A 17,368-nucleotide genomic window follows, 5' to 3' on the forward strand; every position below is an offset into this window, starting at 1 on the left:
AAACTTCGTAATCATAACACCTATATTCAAGTTTAGATCATTGATAAATACCATAAAAAGCAATGGATCTGGCACTGAAAACTGCAGAACCCCACTAGAAACATCCTTCCAGTCACAAAAACACCCATCAAACATTACCGTTTGCTTACTGCCTCTGAGCCAAATTTGGATCCAATATGCCACTTCGCCCTGAATCACATGGGCATTTACTTAGAAAATGCATAATCATTAAATGTTATCCTGCCTTCATGGGAAAACATCATTAATTGACTGATGATCTTCATTTGCACAACTAAAGAAATGTTAACTGAAGGAGAGTCCTTAATTGAATAACTTATCTGTGCTCTGAACTTTACCTCTGAATCCATAAACCATTTTGGACAGTGTGCTTTAGAAGTCTGCTTCAAAATGTTCCTTGCTGGTAACATGTACATGGGACGTTGGAAACAGTGAGATAGACTGTAGTGCAAGGGACTGGTTATTGTGAAACAGCAAAGAAAATATACATTCTGGAAGAATACCATCGAAAAGAAGTGTGACCCTAACAGCCAAAAAGAAGATGAAGTGCTGAGCCCTTTTAAGCAAAAAATTCGTTTCCCAAACATTTTTCTGACCGAATCTTCACAAAACAAAAATGATGCTTTTGAAGTCATTAAACCCGAATTTTCGTGCACCCAAATCTTCTGAATCAGATGCCTCTCGTTGTGCCGACTGAATCCATGTCCCTTTCGATATTCTGCTGACATGCACACTATTAAATGTGCCACTAACTTATACAATCAAAGAATAAGGGAATGGTTGCAGCCCGTCGAGCCCATGCCAACTCTCAACAAGTCTCACTCCCCTGTCATTTACACACAGCTGTGCAATTTTTTTAATTCGGATACTTATCCAACTCGTTTTGAAAGATAAGAATGAGTCTGACTCCACCGCCCTTTAGAGCAGTGTATTCCAGATTTTAACCACTTGCTGAGGAATGGCCACTCCTGTTCCTCTGTATAAAGGCAGAGAAACACGGGATCAATTCCTGCCACACTCACAACCTTGCTAAATATAGCACCGTCATTCTATTCTCGTGACACAAGCTCCATCAGTGTAGTCCAGCTGTTGAGGTTAAAGCTCTGGTTATGTTCCCAACAATGCTACTGCCACAGCATTTCCGTAGTGTAGTGGTTATCACGTTCGCCTCACACGCGAAAGGTCTCTGGTTCGAAACCGGGAGGAAACATTATGCAAACGTTTTAATGAATGATTAGCTAAAATTAAATCATTCATATTCGTGGTTCAATATTAACAGAGTGCAGTGTCTCACGATGCTGGTCCATTTGCTGATTTCTCTCTGCAGTTCTGTTCACACTCAAATTCTTCACAGTGTCTCTCACTCCCTCCCGTTTCCAGCCCTGACGCTGGAGAAACCATATCTCAAAGCTGCACATTCCGTGCATTCAGGTCAGCTGTGAGAGATTATTAAAGGATCCTGCCACGCCACCAAGCTTCACAACAGAAAATTAAAGCCACAAACAAACCCATCGACTAATCGCTCTTCCCCAGCTCCAGAATGAGTGAGGGCGGGACAAGCCCGAACTTCCGCTCCCACACTCTCCAATCAGCCGCTGCCGGCGGAAAGCGGAGAATGCAGCATCAAACAGCGGTTTACCGCCCTTCACTGGGCTGCAAAATGCCACCGTTCGAGACAACGCCCCCCGTACACCGAACAGCAGCCTCATAAGATGCTTCATCTCAGCTTCCTGAGTTCGAGCCCCAGCTTGCACGAACACTTCTTCACTGGAAACACCATTAATTATCTGATTGCCACGTTTTGCATTATGAAAGTAATCCTAACCGATAATTATATAATCATAGAGGTTTACAGCATGGAAGGAGTCATTTAAGCCCATCGTATCTGCACCGGCCAACAAATGCCCAGTTTTAGGTGTGTCCCCCTGCATCTTATTGCATTTCATGTGCACATCTAAGAACTTGTTAAATGTGGTGAGGGTTTCTGCCTGCACCACACTTTCAGGCAGTGAGTTTGAGACCCCCACAAACATCTGCATGCAGAATTTTCACTTCAAATCCCCTTTAACCCTTACACTAATTACTTTTAAATTATGCAGCCTGGTTGTTGACCACTCCGCTATGTGAAATAGACCCTTTTAAACAACAATATTTAGGCCCCTCCTATTTTTATACACCTCAATACTGTCGCCCATCAGCCTCCTCTGTTCCAAGGAAAACAAACCCATCCTATCCAATCTGTCCTCATCGCAAAGTTGCTCCACTGCCGGCAACAACTACGTAAAGCTCCTCTGTACCCTCTCCAGCGTATTCACGTCCTTCCTTCAATGCGGTGACTAGAACTGCACGCAGTACTCCAGCTGTGGCCTAACCAGAATTTTATACAGTTCTAGCATAAACCACTTGCTGTTCTGTTCCTTGCTTCTGCCAATAAATGCAACCATTCCATATGACTTCTTAACCAACTTTTCCAACTGGCCAGCTACCTTCGGGGATCTGTGGACAAGCAATCCCAGTTACCTTTATCCTCTACACTTCTCAATGTCATACCAGTTGATGTGTATTCCCTTTCCTTGTTAGCCCTCCACAAATGCGCGATCTCTCACATCTCTGGATTAAATTCCATTTGCCACTGCTCTACCCCCTTATCAGTTGATTGACATCTTCCTGTAGTCTCCAGCTTTCTTCTTCATTATCAACCCACTGCCTATTTTAATAACACCTGAAAACTTCTTGATCATAACACCTATAATCAAGTTTAGATCATTGATAAATACCATAAAAGCAATTGATCTGGCACTGTAAACTGTGGAACCCCACTGGAAACATCTTTCCAGTCACAAAAACACCCATCAAACATTACCCTTTGCTTCCTGCCTGTGAGCCAAATTTGGATCCAATTTGCCACTGCGCCCTGAATCACATGGGCTTTTACTTAGAAAATGCATAATCATTAAATGTTTTCCTGCCTTCATGGGAAAACATCATTAATTGACTGATGATCTTCATTTGCACAACTAAAGAAATGTTAACTGAAGGAGAGTCCTTAATTGAATAACTTATCTGTGCTCTGCACTTTAGCTCTGAATCCATAAACCATTTTGGACACTGTGCTTTAGAAGTCTGCTTCAAAATGTTCATTGCTGGTAACATGTACATGAGACGTTGGAAACAGTGAGATAGACTGTAGTGCAAGGGACTGGTTATTGTGAAACAGCAAAGAAAATATACATTCTGGAAGAATACCATCGAAAAGAAGTGTGGCCCTAACAGCCAAAAGAAGATGAAGTGCTGAGCCCTTTTCAGCAAAAAATTATTTTTCAAACATTTCTCTGACCGAATCTTCATAAAAGCAAAATGATGCTTTTAAAGTCATTAAACCCGAATTTTCGTGCACCCGAATCTTCTGAATCAGATGCCTCTCGTTGTGTCGACTGAATCCATGTCCCTTTCAATATTCTGCTGACATGCGCACTATTAAATGTGCCACTAACTTATAGAATCAAAGAATAAGGGAATGGATGCAGCCCGTCGAGCCCATGCCAACTCTCAACAAGTCTCACTCCCCTGTCATTTACCCACAGCTGTGCAACTTTTTTCATTCGGATACTGATCCAACTCCGTTTTGAAAGATAAGATTGAGTCTGACTCCACCGCCCTTTAGAGAAGTGTATTCCAGATTCTAACCACTTGCTGAGGAATGGCCACTCCTATTCCTATGTATAAAGGCAGAGAAACATGGGATCAATTCCTGCCACACTCACAACCTTGCTAAATATAGCACCGTTATTCTATTCTCGTGACACAAGCTCCAGAAGTGTAGTCCAGCTGTTGAGGTTAAAGCTCTGGTTATGTTCCCAACAATGGTACTGCCACAGCGTTTCTGTAGTGTAGTGGTTATCACGTTCGCCTAACACGCGAAAAGTCCCCGGTTCGAAACCGGGCGGAAACATTATGCAAACGTGTTCAATTAATGATAAGATAAAATTAAATCATTCATATTAGTGGTTCAATGTTAACAGAGTGCAGTGTCTCACGATGCTGGTCCATTTGCTGATTTCTCTCTGCAGTTCTGTTCACATTCAAATTCTACACAGTGTCTCTCACTCCCTTCCGTTTACAGCCCTGACGCTGGAGAAATCATATCTCAAAGCTGCACATTCCTTGCATTCAGGTCAGCTGTGAGAGATTATTAAAGGATCCTGCCACGCCACCACGCTTCACAACAGAAAATTAAAGCCACAAACAAACCCATCGACTAATCGCTCTTCCTCAGCTCCAGAGTGAGTGAGGGCGGGACAAGCCCTAACTTCCGCTCCCACACTCTCCAATCAGCCGCTGCCGGCGGAAAGCGGAGAATGCAGCATCAAACAGCGGTTTACCGCCCTTCACTGGGCTGCAAAATGCCACCGTTCCAGACAACGCTCCCCGTGCTCTGAACAGCAGCCTCATAAGATGCTTCATCTCAGCTTCCTGAGTTCGAGCCCCAGCTTGCACGAACACTTCTTCACTGGAAACAGCATTAATTATCTGATTGCCACGTTTTGCATCATGAAAGTAATCCTAACCGATAATTATATAATCATAGAGGTTTACAGCATGGAAGGAGTCATTTACGCCCATCGTATCTGCACCGGCCAAAAAATGCCCAGTTTTAGGTGTGTACCCCTGCACCTTATTGCATTTCATGTGCACATCTAAGAACTGGTTAAATGTGGTGAGGGTTTCTGCATGCACCACAGTTTCAGGCAGTGAGTTTGAGACCCCCACAAACATCTGCATGCAGAATGTTCACTTCAAATCCCCTTTAACCCTTACACTAATTACTTTTAAATTATGCAGCCTGGTTGTTGACCACTCCACTATGTGAAATAGACCCTTTTAATCAACAATATCTAGGCGTCTCCTATTTTTATACACCTCAATGCGGTCGCCCATCAGCCTCCTCTGTTCCAAGGAAAACAAACCCATCCTATCCAATCTGTCCTCATAGCAAAGTTGCTCCACTCCCGGCAACATCTACGTAAATCTCCTCTGTACCCTCTCCAGCGTATTCACGTTCTTCCTTCAGTGCGGTGACCAGAACTGCACGCAGTACTCCAGCTGTGGCCTAACCAGAATTTTATACAGTTCTAGCATAACCCACTTGCTGTTCTGTTCCTTGCTTCTGCCAATAAATGCAACCATTCCATATGACTTCTTAATCAACTTTTCCAACTGGTCAGCTACCTTCAGGGATCTGTGGACAAGCAATCCCAGTTACCTTTGTTCCTCTACACTTCTCAATGTCATACCAGTTGATGTGTATTCCCTTTCCTTGTTAGCCCTCCACAAATGCGCGATCTCTCACATCTCTGGATTAAATTCAATTTGCCACTGCTCTACCCCCTTATCAGTTGATTGATATCTTCCTGGAGTCTCCAGCTTTCTTCTTCATTATCAACCACACTGCCTATTTTAATAACACCTGAAAACTTCGTAAGCATAACACCTATATTCAAGTTTAGATCATTGATAAATACCATAAAAAGCAATGGATCTGGCACTGAAAACTGTGGAACCCCACTGGAAACATCCTTCCAGTCACAAAAACACCCATCAAACATTACCGTTTGCTTCCTGCCTCTGAGCCAAATTTGGATCCAATTTGCCACTTCGCCCTGAATCACATGGGCTTTTACTTAGAAAATGCATAATCATTAAATGTTATCCTGCCTTTGTGGGAAAACATCATTAATTGACTGATGATGTTCATTTGCACAACTACAGAAATGTTAACTGAAGGAGAATCCTTAATTGAATAACTTATCTGTGCTCTGCACTTTAGCTCTGAATCCATAAACCATTTTGGACACTGTGCTTTAGAAGTCTGCTTCAAAATGTTCATTGCTGGTAACATGTACATGAGACGTTGGAAACAGTGAGATAGACTGTAGTGCAAGGGACTGGTTATTGTGAAACAGCAAAGAAAATATACATTCTGGAAGAATACCATCGAAAAGAAGTGTGGCCCTAACAGCCAAAAAGAAGATAAAGTGCTGAGCCCTTTTCAGCAAAAAATTATTTTTCAAACATTTCTCTGACCGAATCTTCATAAAAGAAAAATGATGCTTTTAAAGTCATTAAACCCGAATTTTCGTGCACCCGAATCTTCTGAATCAGATGCCTCTCGTTGTGTCGACTGAATCCATGTCCCTTTCAATATTCTGCTGACATGCACACTATTAAATGTGCCACTAACTTATAGAATCAAAGAATAAGGGAATGGATGCAGCCCGTCGAGCCCATGCCAACTCTCAACAAGTCTCACTCCCCTGTCATTTACCCACAGCTGTGCAATTTTTTTCATTCGGATACTTATCCAACTCCGTTTTGAAAGATAAGATTGAGTCTGACTCCACCGCCCTTTAGAGAAGTGTATTCCAGATTCTAACCACTTGCTGAGGAATGGCCACTCCTGTTCCTATGTATAAAGGCAGAGAAACACGGGATCAATTCCTGCCACACTCACAACCTTGCTAAATATAGATCCGTCATTCTGTTCTCGTGACACAAGCTCCAGAAGTGTCGTCCAGCTGTTGAGGTTAAAGCTCTGGTTATGTTCCCAACAATGTTACTGCCACAGCGTTTCCGTAGTGTAGTGGTTATCACGTTCGCCTAACACGCGAAAAGTCCCCGGTTCAAAACCGGGCGGAAACATTATGCAAACGTGTTCAATTCATAATAAGATAAAATTAAATCATTCATATCAGTTGTTCAATGTTAACAGAGTGCAGTGTCTCACGATGCTGTTCCATTTGCTGATTTCTCTCTGCAGTTCTGTTCACACTCAAATTCTACACAGTGTCTCTCACTCCCTCCCGTTTCCAGCCCTGACGCTGGAGAAACCATATCTCAAAGCTGCACATTCCGTGCATTCAGGTCAGCTGTGAGAGATTATTAAAGGATCCTGCCACGCCACCACGCTTCACAACAGAAAATTAAAGCCACAAACAAACCCATCGACTAATCCCTCTTCCTCAGCTCCAGAGTGAGTGAGGGCGGGACAAGCCCTAACTTCCGCTCCCACACTCTCCAATCAGCCGCTGCCGGCGGAAAGCGGAGAATGCAGCATCAAACAGCGGTTTACCGCCCTTCACTGGGCTGCAAAATGCCACCGTTCCAGACAACGCTCCCCGTGCTCCGAACAGCAGCCTCATAAGATGCTTCATCTCAGCTTCCTGAGTTCGAGCCCCAGCTTGCACGAACACTTCTTCACTGGAAACAGCATTAATTATCTGATTGCCACGTTTTGCATCATGAAAGTAATCCTAACCGATAATTATATAATCATAGAGGTTTACAGCATGGAATGAGTCATTTACGCCCATCGTATCTGCACCGGCCAACAAATGCCCAGTTTTAGGTGTGTACCCCTGCACCTTAATGCATTTCATGTGCACATCTAAGAACTGGTTAAATGTGGTGAGGGTTTCTGCCTGCACCACACTTTCAGGCAGTGAGTTTGAGACCTCCACAAACATCTGCATGCAGAATGTTCACTTCAAATCCCCTTTAAACCTTACACTAATTACTTTTAAATTATGCAGCCTGGTTGTTGACCACTCCACTATGTGAAATAGACCCTTTTAATCAACAATATCTAGGCCTCTCCTATTTTTATACACCTCAATGCGCTCGCCCATCAGCCTCCTCTGTTCCAAGGAAAATAAACCCATCCTATCCAATCTGTCCTCATAGCAAAGTTGCTCCACTCCCGGCAACATCTACGTAAATCTCCTCTGTACCCTCTCCAGCGTATTCACGTTCTTCCTTCAATGCGGTGACCAGAACTGCACGCAGTACTCCAGCTGTGGCCTAACCAGAATTTTATACAGTTCTAGCACAACCCACTTGCTGTTCTGTTCCTTGCTTCTGCCAATAAATGCAACCATTCCATATGACTTCTTAATCAACTTTTCCAACTGGTCAGCTACGTTCAGGGATCTGTGGACAAGCAATCCCAGTTACCTTTGTTCCTCTACACTTCTCAATGTCATACCAGTTGATGTGTATTCCCTTTCCTTGTTAGCCCTCCACAAATGCGCGATCTCTCACATCTCTGGATTAAATTCAATTTGCCACTGCTCTACCCCCTTATCAGTTGATTGATATCTTCCTGGAGTCTCCACCTTTCTTCTTCATTATCAACCACACTGCCTATTTTAATAACACCTGAAAACTTCGTAATCATAACACCTATATTCAAGTTTAGATCATTGATAACTACCATAAAAAGCAATGGATCTGGCACTGAAAACTGTGGAACCCCACTGGAAACATCCTTCCAGTCACAAAAACACCCATCAAACATTACCTTTTGCTTCCTGCCTCTGAGCCAAATTTGGATCCAATTTGCCACTTCGCCCTGAATCACATGGGCTTTTACTTAGAAAATGCATAATCATTAAATGTTATCCTGCCTTCATGGGAAAACATCATTAATTGACTGATGATCTTCATTTGCACAACTAAAGAAATGTTAACTGAAGGAGAATCCTTAATTGAATAACTTATCTGTGCTCTGCACTTTACCTCTGAATCCATAAACCATTTTGGATACTGTGCTTTAGAAGTCTGCTTCAAAATGTTCATTGCTGGTAACATGTATACGAGACGTTGGAAACAGTGAGATAGACTGCAGTGCAAGGGACTGGTTATTGTGAAACAGCAAAGAAAATATACATTCTGGAAGAATACCATCGAAAAGAAGTGTGGCCCTAACAGCCAAAAAGAAGATGAAGTGCTGAGCCCTTTTCAGCAAAAAATTATTTTTCAAACATTTCTCTGACCGAATCTTCACAAAAGAAAAATGATGCTTTTAAAGTCATTAAACCCGAATTTTCATGCACCGGAATCTTCTGAATCAGATGCCTCTCGTTGTGCCGACTGAATCCATGTCCCTTTCAATATTCTGCTGACATGCACACTATTAAATGTGCCACTAACTTATAGAATCAAAGCATAAGGGAATGGATGCAGCCCGTCGAGCCCATGCCAACTCTCAACAAGTCTCACTCCCCTGTCTTTTACCCACAGCTGTGCAATTTTTTTCATTCGGATACTTATCCAACTCCGTTTTGAAAGATAAGATTGAGTCTGACTCCACCGCCCTTTAGAGAAGTGTATTCCAGATTCTAACCACTTGCTGAGGAATGGCCACTCCTGTTCCTATGTATAAAGGCAGAGAAACACGGGATCAATTCCTGCCACACTCACAACCTTGCTAAATATAGCACCGTCATTCTATTCTCGTGACACAAGCTCCAGAAGTGTCGTCCAGCTGTTGAGGTTAAAGCTCTGGTTATGTTCCCAACAATCGTAATGCCACAGCGTTTCCGTAGTGTATTGGTTATCACGTTCGCCTACCACGCGAAAAGTCCCCGGTTCGAAACCGGGCGGAAACATTATGCAAACGTGTTCAATTAATGATAAGATAAAATTAAATCATTCATATTAATTGTTCAATGTTAACAGAGTGCAGTGTCTCACGATGCTGTTCCATTTGCTGATTTCTCTCTACAGTTCTGTTCACACTCAAATTCGACACAGTGTCTCTCACTCCCTCCCGTTTCCAGCCCTGACGCTGGAGAAACCATATCTCAAAGCTGCACATTCCGTGCATTCAGGTCAGCTGTGAGAGATTATTAAAGGATCCTGCCACGCCACCACGCTTCACAACAGAAAATTAAAGCCACAAACAAACACATCGACTAATCGCTCTTCCTCAGCTCCAGAGTGAGTGAGGGCGGGACAAGCCCTAACTTCCGCTCCCACACTCTCCAATCAGCCGCTGCCGGCGGAAAGCGGAGAATGCAGCATCAAACAGCGGTTTACCGCCCTTCACTGGGCTGCAAAATGCCACCGTTCCAGACAACGCTCCCCGTGCTCCGAACAGCAGCCTCATAAGATGCTTCATCTCAGCTTCCTGAGTTCGAGCCCCAGCTTGCACGAACACTTCTTCACTGGAAACACCATTAATTATCTGATTGCCACGTTTTGCATCATGAAAGTAATCCTAACCGATAATTATATAATCATAGAGGTTTACAGCATGGAATGAGTCATTTACGCCCATCGTATCTGCACCGGCCAACAAATGCCCAGTTTTAGGTGTGTACCCCTGCACCTTAATGCATTTCATGTGCACATCTAAGAACTGGTTAAATGTGGTGAGGGTTTCTGCCTGCACCACACTTTCAGGCAGTGAGTTTGAGACCTCCACAAACATCTGCATGCAGAATGTTCACTTCAAATCCCCTTTAAACCTTACACTAATTACTTTTAAATTATGCAGCCTGGTTGTTGACCACTCCACTATGTGAAATAGACCCTTTTAATCAACAATATCTAGGCCCCTCCTATTTTTATACACCTCAATGCGGTCGCCCATCAGCCTCCTCTGTTCCAAGGAAAACAAACCCATCCTATCCAATCTGTCCTCATAGCAAAGTTGCTCCACTCCCGGCAACATCTACGTAAATCTCCTCTGTACCCTCTCCAGCGTATTCACGTTCTTCCTTCAATGCGGTGACCAGAACTGCACGCAGTACTCCAGCTGTGGCCTAACCAGAATTTTATACAGTTCTAGCACAACCCACTTGCTGCTCTGTTCCTTGCTTCTGCCAATAAATGCAATTATTCCATATGACTTCTTAATCAACTTTCCAAACTGGTCAGCTACTTTCAGGGATCTGTGGACAAGCAATCCCAGTTACCTTTGTTCCTCTACACTTCTCAATGTCATACCAGTTGATGTGTATTCCCTTTCCTTGTTAGCCCTCCACAAATGCGCGATCTCTCACATCTCTGGATTAAATTCAGTTTGCCACTGCTCTACCCCCTTATCAGTTGATTGATATCTTCCTGGAGTCTCCAGCTTTCTTCTTCATTATCAACCACACTGCCTATTTTAATAACACCTGAAAACTTCGTAATCATAACACCTATATTCAAGTTTAGATCATTGATAAATACCATAAAAAGCAATGGATCTGGCACTGAAAATTGTGGAACCACACTGGAAACATCCTTCCAGTCACAAAAACACCCATCAAACATTACCCTTTGCTTCCTGCCTCTGAGCCAAATTTGGATCCAATTTGCCACATCACCTTGAATCACATGGGCTTTTACTTAGAAAATGCATAATCATTAAATGTTATCCTGCCTTCATGGGAAAACATCATTAATTGACTGATGATCTTCATTTGCACAACTAAAGAAATATTATCTGAAGGAGAATCCTTAATTGAATAACTTATCTGTGCTCTGCACTTTACCTCTGAATCCATAAACCATTTTGGACACTGTGCTTTAGAAGTCTGCTTCAAAATGTTCATTGCTGGTAACATGTACATGAGACGTTGGAAACAGTGAGATAGACTGCAGTGCAAGGGACTGGTTATTGTGAAACAGCAAAGAAAATATACATTCTGGAAGAATACCATCGAAAAGAAGTGTGGCCCGAACAGCCAAAAAGAAGATGAAGTGCTGAGCCCTTTTCAGCAAAAAATTCTTTTTCAAACATTTCTCTGACCGAATCTTCACAAAAGAAAAATGATGCTTTTAAAGTCAATAAACCCGAATTTTCATGCACCGGAATCTTCTGAATCAGATGCCTCTCGTTGTGCCGACTGAATCCATGTCCCTTTCAATATTCTGCTGACATGCACACTATTAAATGTGCCACTAACTTATAGAATCAAAGAATAAGGGAATGGATGCAGCCCGTCGAGCCCATGCCAACTCTCAACAAGTCTCACTCCCCTGTCATTTACCCACAGCTGTGCAATTTTTTTCATTCGGATACTTATCCAACTCCGTTTTGAAAGATAAGATTGAGTCTGACTCCACCGCCCTTTAGAGAAGTGTATTCCAGATTCTAACCACTTGCTGAGGAATGGCCACTCCTGTTCCTATGTATAAAGGCAGAGAAACACGGGATCAATTCCTGCCACACTCACAACCTTGCTAAATATAGCACCGTTATTCGATTCTCGTGACACAAGCTCCAGAAGTGTAGTCCAGCTGTTGAGGTTAAAGCTCTGGTTATGTTCCCAACGATGTTACTGCACCAGCGTTTCCGTAGTGTAGTGGTTATCACGTTCGCCTAACACGCGAAAGGTCCCCGGTTCGAAACCAGGCTGAACATTTTGCAAACGTGTTCAATTAATTATAAGATAAAATTAAATCATTCAGATTAGTGGTTCAATGTTAACAGAGTGCAGTGTCTCACGATGCTGTTCCATTTGCTGATTTCTCTCTACAGTTCTGTTCACACTCAAATTCTACACAGTGTTTCTCACTCGCTCCCGATTCCAGCCCTGACGCTGGAGAAACCATATCTCAAAGCTGCACATTCCGTGCATTCAGGTCAGCTGTGAGAGATTATTAAAGGATCCTGCCACGCCACCACGCTTCACAACAGAAAATTAAAGCCACAAACAAACCCATCGACTAATCGCTCTTCCTCAGCTCCAGAGTGAGTGAGGGCGGGACAAGCCCTAACTTCCGCTCCCACACTCTCCAATCAGCCGCTGCCGGCGGAAAGCGGAGAATGCAGCATCAAACAGCGGTTTACCGCCCTTCACTGGGCTGCAAAATGCCACCGTTCCAGACAACGCTCCCCGTGCTCCGAACAGCAGCCTCATAAGATGTTTCATCTCAGCTTCATGAGTTCGAGCCCCAGCTTGCACGAACACTTCTTCACTGGAAATAGAATTAATTATCTGATTGCCACGTTTTGCATCATGAAAGTAATCCTAACCGATAATTATATAATCATAGAGGTTTACAGCATGGAAGGAGTCATTTACGCCCATCGTATCTGCACCGGCCAACAAATGCCCAGTTTTAGGTGTGTTCCCCTGCACCTTATTGCATTTCATGTGCACATCTAAGAACTGGTTAAATGTGGTGAGGGTTTCTGCCTGCACCACACTTTCAGGCAGTGAGTTTGAGACCCCCACAAACATCTGCATGCAGAATGTTCACTTCAAATCCCGTTTAACCCTTACACTAATTACTTTTAAATTATGCAGCCTGGTTGTTGACCACTCCACTATGTGAAATAGACCCTTTTAATCAACAAAATCTAGGCCTCTCCTATTTTTATACACCTCAATGCGGTCGCCCATCAGCCTCCTCTTTCCAAGGAAAACAAACCCATCCTATCCAATCTGTCCTCATAGCAAAGTTGCTCCACTCCCGGCAACATCTACGTAAATCTCCTCTGTACCCTCTCCAGCGTATTCACGTTCTTCCTTCAATGCGGTGACCAGAACTGCACGCAGTACTCCAGCTGTGGCCTAACCAGAATTTTATACAGTTCTAGCACAACCCACTTGCTGTTCTGTTCCTTGCTTCTGCCAATAAATGCAACCATTCCATATGACTTCTTAATCAACTTTTCCAACTGGTCAGCTACCTTCAGGGATCTGTGGACAAGCAATCCCAGTTACCTTTGTTCCTCTACACTTCTCAATGTCATACCAGTTGATGTGTATTCCCTTTCCTTGTTAGCCCTCCACAAATGCGCGATCTCTCACATCTCTGGATTAAATTCAATTTGCCACTGCTCTACCCCCTTATCAGTTGATTGATATCTTCCTGGAGTCTCCAGCTTTCTTCTTCATTATCAACCACACTGCCTATTTTAATAACACCTGAAAAGTTCGTAATCATAACACCTATATTCAAGTTTAGATCATTGATAACTACCATAAAAAGCAATGGATCTGGCACTGAAAACTGTGGAACCCCACTGGAAACATCCTTCCAGTCACAAAAACACCCATCAAACATTACCTTTTGCTTCCTGCCTCTGAGCCAAATTTGGATCCAATTTGCCACTTCGCCCTGAATCACATGGGCTTTTACTTAGAAAATGCATAATCATTAAATGTTATCCTGCCTTCATGGGAAAACATCATTAATTGACTGATGATCTTCATTTGCACAACTAAAGAAATGTTAACTGAAGGAGAATCCTTAATTGAATAACTTATCTGTGCTCTGCACTTTACCTCTGAATCCATAAACCATTTTGGACACTGTGCTTTAGAAGTCTGCTTCAAAATGTTCATTGCTGGTAACATGTATACGAGAGGTTGGAAACAGTGAGATAGACTGCAGTGCAAGGGACTGGTTATTGTGAAACAGCAAAGAAAATATACATTCTGGAAGAATACCATCGAAAAGAAGTGTGGCCCTAACAGCCAAAAAGAAGATGAAGTGCTGAGCCCTTTTCAGCAAAAAATTATTTTTCAAACATTTCTCTGACCGAATCTTCACAAAACAAAAATGATGCTTTTAAAGTCATTAAACCCGAATTTTCATGCACCGGAATCTTCTGAATCAGATGCCTCTCGTTGTGCCGACTGAATCCATGTCCCTTTCAATATTCTGCTGACATGCACACTATTAAATGTGCCACTAACTTATAGAATCAAAGCATAAGGGAATGGATGCTGCCCGTCGAGCCCATGCCAACTCTCAACAAGTCTCACTCCCCTGTCTTTTACCCACAGCTGTGCAATTTTTTTCATTCGGATACTTATCCAACTCCGTTTTGAAAGATAAGATTGAGTCTGACTCCACCGCCCTTTAGAGAAGTGTATTCCAGATTCTAACCACTTGCTGAGGAATGGCCACTCCTGTTCCTATGTATAAAGGCAGAGAAACACGGGATCAATTCCTGCCACACTCACAACCTTGCTAAATATAGCACCGTCATTCTATTCTCGTGACACAAGCTCCAGAAGTGTCGTCCAGCTGTTGAGGTTAAAGCTCTGGTAATGTTCCCAACAATCTTAATGCCACAGCGTTTCCGTAGTGTAGTGGTTATCACGTTCGCCTAACACGCGAAAAGTCCCCGGTTCGAAACCGGGCGGAAACATTATGCAAACGTGTTCAATTAATTATAAGATAAAATTAAATCATTCAGATTAGTGGTTCAATGTTAACAGAGTGCAGTGTCTCACGATGCTGTTCCATTTGCTGATTTCTCTCTACAGTTCTGTTCACACTCAAATTCTACACAGTGTTTCTCACTCGCTCCCGATTCCAGCCCTGACGCTGGAGAAACCATATCTCAAAGCTGCACATTCCGTGCATTCAGGTCAGCTGTGAGAGATTATTAAAGGATCCTGCCACGCCACCACGCTTCACAACAGAAAATTAAAGCCACAAACAAACCCATCGACTAATCGCTCTTCCTCAGCTCCAGAGTGAGTGAGGGCGGGACAAGCCCTAACTTCCGCTCCCACACTCTCCAATCAGCCGCTGCCGGCGGAAAGCGGAGAATGCAGCATCAAACAGCGGTTTACCGCCCTTCACTGGGCTGCAAAATGCCACCGTTCCAGACAACGCTCCCCGTGCTCCGAACAGCAGCCTCATAAGATGTTTCATCTCAGCTTCATGAGTTCGAGCCCCAGCTTGCACGAACACTTCTTCACTGGAAATAGCATTAATTATCTGATTGCCACGTTTTGCATCATGAAAGTAATCCTAACCGATAATTATATAATCATAGAGGTTTACAGCATGGAAGGAGTCATTTACGCCCATCGTATCTGCACCGGCCAACAAATGCCCAGTTTTAGGTGTGTTCCCCTGCACCTTATTGCATTTCATGTGCACATCTAAGAACTGGTTAAATGTGGTGAGGGTTTCTGCCTGCACCACACTTTCAGGCAGTGAGTTTGAGACCCCCACAAACATCTGCATGCAGAATGTTCACTTCAAATCCCGTTTAACCCTTACACTAATTACTTTTAAATTATGCAGCCTGGTTGTTGACCACTCCACTATGTGAAATAGACCCTTTTAATCAACAAAATCTAGGCCTCTCCCATTTTTATACACCTCAATGCGGTCGCCCATCAGCCTCCTCTTTCCAAGGAAAACAAACCCATCCTATCCAATCTGTCCTCATAGCAAAGTTGCTCCACTCCCGGCAACATCTACGTAAATCTCCTCTGTACCCTCTCCAGCGTATTCACGTTCTTCCTTCAATGCGGTGACCAGAACTGCACGCAGTACTCCAGCTGTGGCCTAACCAGAATTTTATACAGTTCTAGCACAACCCACTTGCTGTTCTGTTCCTTGCTTCTGCCAATAAATGCAACCATTCCATATGACTTCTTAATCAACTTTTCCAACTGGTCAGCTACCTTCAGGGATCTGTGGACAAGCAATCCCAGTTACCTTTGTTCCTCTACACTTCTCAATGTCATACCAGTTGATGTGTATTCCCTTTCCTTGTTAGCCCTCCACAAATGCGCGATCTCTCACATCTCTGGATTAAATTCAATTTGCCACTGCTCTACCCCCTTATCAGTTGATTGATATCTTCCTGGAGTCTCCAGCTTTCTTCTTCATTATCAACCACACTGCCTATTTTAATAACACCTGAAAACTTCGTAATCATAACACCTATATTCAAGTTTAGATCATTGATAACTACCATAAAAAGCAATGGATCTGGCACTGAAAACTGTGGAACCCCACTGGAAACATCCTTCCAGTCACAAAAACACCCATCAAACATTACCTTTTGCTTCCTGCCTCTGAGCCAAATTTGGATCCAATTTGCCACTTCGCCCTGAATCACATGGGCTTTTACTTAGAAAATGCATAATCATTAAATGTTATCCTGCCTTCATGGGAAAACATCATTAATTGACTGATGATCTTCATTTGCACAACTAAAGAAATGTTAACTGAAGGAGAATCCTTAATTGAATAACTTATCTGTGCTCTGCACTTTACCTCTGAATCCATAAACCATTTTGGACACTGTGCTTTAGAAGTCTGCTTCAAAATGTTCATTGCTGGTAACATGTATACGAGAGGTTGGAAACAGTGAGATAGACTGCAGTGCAAGGGACTGGTTATTGTGAAACAGCAAAGAAAATATACATTCTGGAAGAATACCATCGAAAAGAAGTGTGGCCCTAACAGCCAAAAAGAAGATGAAGTGCTGAGCCCTTTTCAGCAAAAAATTATTTTTCAAACATTTCTCTGACCGAATCTTCACAAAAGAAAAATGATGCTTTTAAAGTCATTAAACCCGAATTTTCATGCACCGGAATCTTCTGAATCAGATGCCTCTCGTTGTGCCGACTGAATCCATGTCCCTTTCAATATTCTGCTGACATGCACACTATTAAATGTGCCACTAACTTATAGAATCAAAGCATAAGGGAATGGATGCTGCCCGTCGAGCCCATGCCAACTCTCAACAAGTCTCACTCCCCTGTCTTTTACCCACAGCTGTGCAATTTATTTCATTCGGATACTTATCCAA

At 43.0% G+C, this 17,368-nt stretch overlaps 5 non-coding genes across 5 annotated transcripts; all 5 read left to right on the forward strand.

Moving 5' to 3' along the window:
• The first annotated feature begins 1,155 nt into the window (after positions 1 to 1,155).
• Positions 1,156 to 1,228, forward strand: trnav-cac (transfer RNA valine (anticodon CAC)). Its single transcript has one exon. It is a non-coding gene; the product is annotated as a tRNA-Val (tRNA).
• A 2,669-nt stretch (positions 1,229 to 3,897) lies between these two features.
• Positions 3,898 to 3,970, forward strand: trnav-aac (transfer RNA valine (anticodon AAC)). Its single transcript has one exon. It is a non-coding gene; the product is annotated as a tRNA-Val (tRNA).
• A 2,674-nt stretch (positions 3,971 to 6,644) lies between these two features.
• trnav-aac (transfer RNA valine (anticodon AAC)) lies at positions 6,645 to 6,717 on the forward strand. The gene has a single exon. It is a non-coding gene; the product is annotated as a tRNA-Val (tRNA).
• A 2,674-nt stretch (positions 6,718 to 9,391) lies between these two features.
• On the forward strand, positions 9,392 to 9,464 carry trnag-acc (transfer RNA glycine (anticodon ACC)). Its single transcript has one exon. It is a non-coding gene; the product is annotated as a tRNA-Gly (tRNA).
• A 5,419-nt stretch (positions 9,465 to 14,883) lies between these two features.
• trnav-aac (transfer RNA valine (anticodon AAC)) lies at positions 14,884 to 14,956 on the forward strand. The gene has a single exon. It is a non-coding gene; the product is annotated as a tRNA-Val (tRNA).
• Positions 14,957 to 17,368: the final 2,412 nt, after the last annotated feature.

Source organism: Pristiophorus japonicus, chromosome 3, assembly GCF_044704955.1.
Source record: "Pristiophorus japonicus isolate sPriJap1 chromosome 3, sPriJap1.hap1, whole genome shotgun sequence".
In the NCBI taxonomy this organism is placed as follows: Eukaryota; Metazoa; Chordata; class Chondrichthyes; family Pristiophoridae; genus Pristiophorus; species Pristiophorus japonicus.